Raw genomic sequence first — 9,109 nt, 5'->3', positions numbered from 1 at the left:
CAAGGGCATTATTTTATCAATTCGGGGGATTCTCACGCGCCCGGTCGCCTGCGCTGTGAGCCTGTCTGTCGCCAAGCAATTTGCCGTAATGCGGCCAGCGCGTGTTTTCGCGCAACATTTCCTGTACTTTATGAAGTATTAGTATGTGTATACACACGCTCACGTCATGAAAACGGCACTGGAACAACACACTAAACACGTGAACACTTGACTAAACTGAACCTTACGCTGATAAAGCTCTCAGCAGACTTCGTAGGGGGGGGGGGGGGTGGGGGAGCTTGTGACGCCGAGAAGCTCATGGCGGCAAAGTGCTTGGCGGGAGACAAGCTCGCAGCGCTGGCGACAGGGCGCGTGAGAATCCCCCGAATTGATAAAATAATGTCTCTGTACGTAATTTTCTACCTCTTCCTCCAATTATCATACTTTTGGTCTTCTTATTAATTCTCAAACCGTATTCCTCTAGTTTTATGCTGAGTTCATCTAACACTTGTATCATTCATTTCTCGTGCGCTTTCTGCCATCACAACCGTACCATATGCAAATCTTATACACACTACTCTCCGGCCACCCAACACAAACTCCACCTTTTCCATTAACACTTCCATTCCTCGAGATAGATGTTGAACAGTATCGATGACAAACAACAGCCCTGTCTTACACCTTTTCCTAATTAAATTTCTTCGCTCATCATCTCAACTCCTATTCTAACACTTGCTCTCTGGTTTAAGTACAAGTTCTTTATTAGTCTTCTATTCCCTATCCCTTGTCAACGGCCGTAGCCGTGTTGAAACACCGAATCCCGTGAAATCTCCGAAGTTCAGCAATATTGGGCGTGGTCAAGATTTGGACGAGTTGCCACGCGCTCTTAGTGAGGTGTAAGGGAATGGAGGAGCGGAAAGGAACTGGCCACCGTACTGTACGTAAACTGCGACTCAGGCACACCTCTGAGGAGGTTCGGACCTGCCTTTGGGCAGAATATACCCTTACCTTACCCTATCCCTCCAATCGATTCCATGTTTCTTTAGGATTACCAATAATAATAATAATAATAATAATAATAATAATAATAATAATAATAATAATAATAATAATAATAATAATAATAATAATAATAACGCCTCAGCTACCGTGTGCGGGCATTTTGATCTGTCGCCATTTTCACTGCCTGCGCGTCAATTTCGACGCTCCGTTTTACACCACCAGATGGCAGCAGAGTAAACTAGATCTTTCTTGGGCGATTTGCGGATCAGTTTTAGTGTTGTTGTTTCTTCCGGGTGAACACCACCTGAGATCATTTACATGCCGACATCGGACGACAAGGCAAATCGAAAGGATTTTTTCCATCTTTCAAAACTTCGTCTAACTCTGGTGGGTTTGAACCCGCGATTTTGGGATCCGGTAGGCAGGCACTCTATCACCGATTCACAGAGGAAGCAGACAGCACAGTGAAGTGTGCAGAAGCCTTCAAGATGGGGATTCACCAGGCGAGTTGGTCGTGCAATTAGGGACGCGCAGCTGTGAGTTTGCATCCGGGAGATAGTGGGTTCGAAACCCACTCTTGGCAGCCCTGGAGATGGTTTTCCATGGTTTCCCATTTTCACTCCAGGCAAATGCTGGGAGTGTACCTTAATTAAGGCCAAGACCGCTTCCTTCCCACTCCTAGGCCTTTCCTATCCCATCGCCGCCATAAGACCTATCTGTGTCGGTGTGACGTAAAGCCAAATATTTTTTTAAAAAAAAAAGAAAAAGATGGGATTCACAGAAAAAAATGAAGAATTTTGCAATATTGAGGTAATTAATGTCGGAAAATTTATTATTTCGGTCATATTATTGAAATACAAAGTGCTAATGATGAGCAAACTATACCCGCTTTCGAGCGGGATTCGAGCCGACCCGACACGCGCCGAGGTTCGAACCTGTTTGAAGCAGCTCGAGCAGACACGTGACCCGAAGACGGAGTCTGAGTCGCGCGAATGTGCAGATAAGCAAATAGCATATGAAGTGAAGCACCGCTCACGCAGGTGTGCGAGTGAGATATTGATCACAAAGGCACGTGCTGTCATATATTACTACATTCATTCATTGACATATATCCTGTGGGCAATAAAGGCTGTCCAATAAAATCAGATTATGATAATGTGCTATCAAAAGGACAAGGCACGCATCAACTATGTTATTTCTTTACGTCCCACCAACTACTTTTCCGGAGACGTCGAGGTGTCGGAATCCACCGGACTGAGGCAGGGTCGAACCTACCAAGTTGGGGTCAGAAGGCCAGCGCCTCAACCATCTGAGCCACTCAGCCCGGCTATTGCTGTGCTTCCCTAAACGTTGTCATGCGGTGCGTCTTTTATGTTCCTTGCCTTGTGCCAAGCCAATGACAGTTTCAGTAGATTAGAGGGAAATATTCTTTGACTGAAGCCACACCAGTGAAAGCCCTGCGGTATCCAATGAAAATATGACAAAATACTGAATGGCAGTTTCGTGTCAACTCCGCGTGGAGTGATGCGCTGGGTTGTCATATCTTCTTATCATACCCTGCTAGCACGCCTGAGAACATGGATGTGTTATTAGCGTTGTGTCAAGAATATTTATCATGTGGAGACCGACGGATGTTAATACTTCCCAGAGTGACCATGAAAATGAAAGGCAAGCACTGTTCGGCTCAATGAACATCACTCCAGATCGGCGGGTAAAGGAGCAGATAACAGCCGAGCAGCTGCTTGCACGGCTCTCAAGTTACAACTAGTGAAGGGTGATGCAATTGCAATGGACTAGTATAAGTTGGAAACAATTCTCTAAACCCATGGGTAAGTCCAGCTTGATTAGTAGGTATTATTATTGGTACGGAGTTATCCGTGGAAGGCAGAGGTGAAAGAAGGCGCGGGCTGGAATGGGTCTAAGTACAAAGCTGAGATATTAATTAAAATTGAATTAAAGGTTATATTTTCAAAAACTTAACAATTTTGACATAGAATTTGAACATACAACAAATAACAAGAAGTTAACAAATCAGGTACCAGACCAGGAAAGCCAAGATTTAAAGATACTTTAACGATCTGGGCTTCGAGCCCCACCTTTTACAATTCTGAGCTCTCAGCTCACAACCACATATTACCAAAGGGCAGAAATCCCCTTATTGCATGGAGCACTTGCTCCCACCTTTAAACCTCAAGCCTCCCAGGGGCACTTTTCAAACACAAGAAAGAGCTGACCCGCTCTCAATTTTTCAAGCCTATTAAAGGCAATACCAGACTTTTACACTATCCTGTCATCAAGGCACCGCTTACATCAAATTTCATTCTAGCAACACTCTCCAATATAATTTAATTTCATCTGTCATTCATTAATCATTGCCCCAGAGGAGTGCGACAGGCTTCGGCAGCCGGCACAATTCCTATCCTCGCCGTTAGATGGGGCTTCATTCATTCCACTCCTCACTCGCCCGAATGACTGGAAAACAGGCTGTGGATTTTTATTTTCATTGTAGTACCTCATTCCCCGACTTTACAAGATGGTTTTCATTAAATTCTCTTCGGACTTTTTCTTGTGATGCCCGTGCACACATACATTACAGAGAGGCCGGAAAATTAAAAAGTGCATTTTCTTGTTGCTGTCGTCACGACCGATACAGAAATACCGTTCTTATTTTTTAGTCTGAGCAATGTACAGACAAAACTCTTATTTTTTAAAAATTACAATTTGCTTCACGTCGCGCCGACACAGTTAAGCCGTGGCCTTAATTAAGGTACAGCCCAAGCCAGCATTTGCCTGGTGTTAAAATGGGAAACCACGGAATACCATCTTCAGGGCTGTCGACAGTGGGGTTCGAACCCACTATCTCCCGAATACTTGATACTGGCCGCACTTAAGCGACTGCAGTTATCGAGCTCGGTACACTTATTTTGTAAACATAGACTTCACAGGTTCCATGTAAGTGATTTGGAAACTAGGAACTCACAGCCCACAACGTGCAACTCAACTTAACCTACAGAGAAGCACAACAATACAAGGTAATGGAATTCGCTAACACTTCTGAAAAACGGCAAAATGTTATCCGTTTCAAGAAAGCTCGGAATGTGAAAGCGACAAACTTACCATTTGCATAGTCGAGTATAAAGAGAAAGTGTAAGAAGATGGATTGGATTTCGTTTAGAGTATTGGCTAGGAACAGTGCGAGAGTATCCTCACTCACAGCAGTCTTCGCGCCAAGTGACTTTCTCGAGTTTCTGTGCCTGGAAGAATTCCTCCGATACCAGCGATCCCACGAATTCGGCAATGTAAAATGAAGCCATGAACAGATGAGTTTCATCACACATGGCAGGCATATCAAGGTCACTAACTGACTGACTGACAACTTTACGTGCTGGAGAAACAGCTGTTACGAACGCTGTTACCAGATATCGCAAGCCTGGAGGCATGTACTGTCGGGAGATCAGAAGAATGCACATGCCCGTTGAGGCACGCGGCGAAAGGGTTTTCACCAGCAGAGCCAGTGACGCAATGGTTACCATAGCAACTCCGCTACTACCCAGGCGACTTTATATTATCTTCTACTGGCAGCTCTTCGCTCTTTAATCCAGCAAACTGCAAAGTGTGAGTCAATGTTTTCGTGCAGCAGATAAAAGCCGATCTGTCTGGACAGAACAGGAAGTTGATGCTTGGAGGCCACATTCTTGCATTCTTCCCATCTCTAGACAGTACGTTTGCACGTTCATAACTACGCACAATACACATATAAGAACGCACATAATTAAATGTGTTCAGCACGGCGTTTGTATAAAATGCGCCGAACCACATGCTGTGTAATCATCGTGTAACAGGAAAATAAATAATTACTTTAAAGGTTGTCATAAGCAATTAAGTACGAAATTAAAAACTTTTATATTTTTAGAGGTTTTAAATGCTCAACTCTCCTATGAAAAAGTATGAAGCTGAGTAATACCGAATAATACCCAGCCGCTACTACACTGAGTGGCCAAAAGTCACGGGAAGGGATGTCCCATTAGAAAATATGCCGTGTATGACCCATGAGCGTTGCAGCTAGCTCCATCACAGCTGAACAGTCTTGTCACAGACACCAGTGTCGTGAAGACGACAACACGTCGCGAGTTTGAACGTGGGATGACCATCGGCGCACTGCGCATGCTCATAGCATTGCGGAAATTAGGGTTTCCGAGGTCAACAGTGTCGAGGGTGAATCTTCAATATCGGAGATGGGATGTTACCACCCGCGTAAACCGCCGCTCGGGAAGACCACAGGTGTTTAACGAACGGACAACACGTCGCCTCCACAGAATTATACTGGGCGCTCGACGGGCTACTGTGAGATATCACCGCCAAGTTGAATGGTGGGCGTCAGGAGACCATTTCCACCAGGACTGTAAGGAGGCAACTGCACTGCACAGGCTTCACCAGGCAACGACCGACTCCTGTCCCTTTCCTGACACCTCGACACAGAACTCAACGACGCCCATGGGACCGCGAACATCGGCAGTGGACCATGGAGCAGTGGCGGCGTGTGGAATGGTGCGATGAATCCCGGTTCCAGGTGTATCGAGCTGATGGGCGTGTGAGAGTGTGGCGTGTGCCCATGGAGCCTGCGTGTCAACAAAGTTGTGTCCAGGCGGTGTTATCATGGTCGCCCCATTGTCCGGCTGCAGGGAGCGCTGACAGGTGCACGACATGTGGACAATCACTCGCGAATGTAGGATTCACTCGGAAAATGCAAGATCTCAAAACACCCCAAGACTTACATTACATTACTTTGGGGACATGTCAATATTTATGAAACACGAAATCAAAGAGCTAGTAGGATTAGCGAGGAAAGTAATAGAAAAACCCTGCGCTTAGAAAATTAACGTAAGAAAAATAAACACTCATATACAAAATAATAATATGCAACATACTTAGAATTTACAACAAATAACAACGAACATAACAACACAATAATGCACTTGTTAGCCTATATTGGCAGCCTCGATATCGTCATAAAAAAAATTACGTGAAAAATACACTTCAAATACGCACACTAATCCCTACTAACCTAAAGCAAACGAATCAATAATGAAGATCTTCAAACAATCACTAAAATGTATAACTATATCCTAACACGAAATGTACGAACAAAACCTTACAATTAACTATGACTGAATAACCTCACTGAAATTATTATTAAATATAACGGTAAATAAATGGCGCATGGGTTCTAGTGCCGGGAGTGTCCGAGGACATGTTCGGCTCGACAGGTGCTGGTCTTTTTATTTGACACCCGTAGGCGACCTGCGCATCGTGATGAGGATGCAATGATGACGAAGACGACACATACACCCAGCCCCTGTTCCAGAGAAATTAACCAATGATGGTTAAAATTCCCGCCATGCTGGGAATCGATCACGGGACCCCTTTGACCAAAGGCCAGCACGCTAACCATTTAACCATGGAGCCGGACTATAACGGTAAACGTAACAAGACAAGACACTAAACACTGTTTACTACGAATCACAAACGAATTTAAATAAATTGTAACACGTGGTAACGAATTTTAGAGAAAAAATCACACCGAAGAGTAAACTGCAATAAAAGTAGAGGCGCCCAAAGCTTATTACACACGTAAACAAAGCCACGTGCTGTAAACAAAAACATAATTGGCAACACGGGGTCATCTGAGCCAATAGGATTGCTTCTTTTTCAATAGAACATGGCGTCAAACGTCAAGTAAAAACTAGATCTGGATGAACTATAGCTGCACTGAAGACAGTGAACTGGCAAACCCGCTTCCTCCTTTCCCACTCGTTTCTACGCAGCACTTCGCGGTCCCGCTTGTTAACTTGCAGCGAAGCACAATAACAAACACTTCGTGCAGGATGCAGCCTGAAAGTATTTAGCTACGTGAAGTCACTTCTAAGTTGTTAGGAGAATATGGAGAAGGCGTAGGAGGGTGTAGATCGAATCTTATAACTAATGTCGCAGTAAAAGGTTCGTACAGTATAGAATTCATCTGCTGGTACTTTTTAAACTCGTTTCTGCTAAGTCTAGCTCCGAATCTGGCCCTTTACGAATCCATCCTACATACACGAAACGCCCACTCAGGAAACTAGAACTGAAAGAGAGGAAGATCTTGAGGAGGATGGCACCTACAGGATCAGACACAACAACGAGCTCTACGAACATCAGGAAGACATAGTCACATGTACAAAGAGGATATGTAACTCAATGATGAATTTCGGTACCAAGCCACTAGGCGCTAGTCATTTCAGTCAGAAATATGAGATAGCGCCACAGTGCACATTTTGTGCAATACCTTACTGTTATCCTAATTTATAAATAAATAAATAAATAAATATCAACAGATAGCGCAGAGGACTAAAATCCGATTATGCCTACAGCTCCCCCCTTCCCTCCTTTCCATGCCCCTCCCCCCTCAATCCTTCCGTCGATTATAATGCTGTTGTACTACTTCCATGTCCAAAACACTGTAATTCATATATTTTTACTTTCAATTACTTACTATGTTATAAATAATTATCTGATACTATGTTACTGAGAACATAACCTCAACCGAGCTCGATAGCTGCGTCGCTTAAGTGCGACCAGTATCCAGTATTCGGGAGATAGTAGGTTCGAACCCCATGTCGGCAGACCTGAAAATGGTTTTCCGTGGTTTCCCATTTTCACACCAGGCAAATGCTGGGGCTGTACCTTAATTAAGGCCACGGCCGCTTCCTTCTCACTCCTAGCCCTTCCCTGTCCCATCGTCGCCATAAGACCTATCTGTGTCGGTGCGACGTAAAGCAACTAGCATCAACATAACCTCACACCTCAAAGCAGCTTTAACTTCAAATGAATGGTGGACACATTAACACAAAGCTCATGTTATAACAAATAAGAAATCCCTTCAAAAGCAAGACAGCAGAGCACACCATATGCGAGAGAATGGGGTATCACATCAATATGCAAGTACCACATGAAAATAAAATTAACAGAATTAAATGCACTGAGACAGGAAATATATAGAACTACAGTAATAGAACCATTCGGCTTTCAGCCCCTGAGGTGTACTCAAACAGGAAATACAGGATTTCAGGAGAACTGGCGAAGATATATTTCTAATAAACAAGCACAAGGAACAAAGATTTACAGCACAAGCACATGGGCACTTGGAATACAAACACAAATACTTTAGCATCATGGGAACTATCGCTTAAAATCTATATAAGTTCGAACAAGGTTAATCGATTGGGTAGAGTCGGATTCAATGCAGTCCAGCAATATTATCTCCATAGACGTGATACGACTAATTCTTTTTCAGAAGGGCCCACTCACTGAGGTTAGACTTGAAATACTTCACTTCGAGGCAAACTGCCTTTAATTATTAATATCGCTCGTTTCATCCCTGTTTGCGTGCCATCTACAGAACCTGTCTACAACTATCTACACACTGTGAATGACCTCCAGCGTTATCTAAAATTTCCGACGGGAACTACCTGAAGCTAGCTACAGATTGGAGTCATAAGCCCCATTAAACTTGCACCGGGGAGCACATGTATGAGGAAAAGGCGACTGACTTTCCGCCTGAAATCCTGCACTCACCAACAGAATCCTCACAGTGACAAGTTCGGGAAAGGCTTCAAAGTCCAAGTGGATCACCTCAGTAAAATCAGACCTACGGGAACTGCAGATCCCATTAGAGAGATCCGATCTCAGTACCGACAGGCCATCCTACAGGGAGTCTTCCCACTGTCTCTCACAAGCAAAAAGAATACCGCGACCACCAGACCTAAGTGGACGGATGGAAGGAAGCAGGCACAGAGACAGAAAATGAAAGCGTGCTGGGCCAAGAAAAAGCAGAAGACCATAGCTGAAAGTTAACACGAGCCTCGTGGTCCCTAGTAGAACAAAAAAGAAGTACATTATAGACTGTTATGCCTTGCAGCGTTTAGTCTGCAAGCTTCTGTGAATTTACTAACCGCCGCCAACAATCCTCACATTTTCAAATTACAGCAGCTGTTACAAAGCAACATTTATTTATTTATTTATTTATTTATTTATTTATTTATTTATTTATTTATTTTTAACGGATGATTATTCGAAGTGAATAGAAACCGGT

This window comes from Anabrus simplex, chromosome X (genome assembly GCF_040414725.1).
Source record: "Anabrus simplex isolate iqAnaSimp1 chromosome X, ASM4041472v1, whole genome shotgun sequence".
Classification (NCBI taxonomy): Eukaryota; Metazoa; Arthropoda; class Insecta; order Orthoptera; family Tettigoniidae; genus Anabrus; species Anabrus simplex.
Note: the sequence above shows the minus strand (reverse complement) of the source record.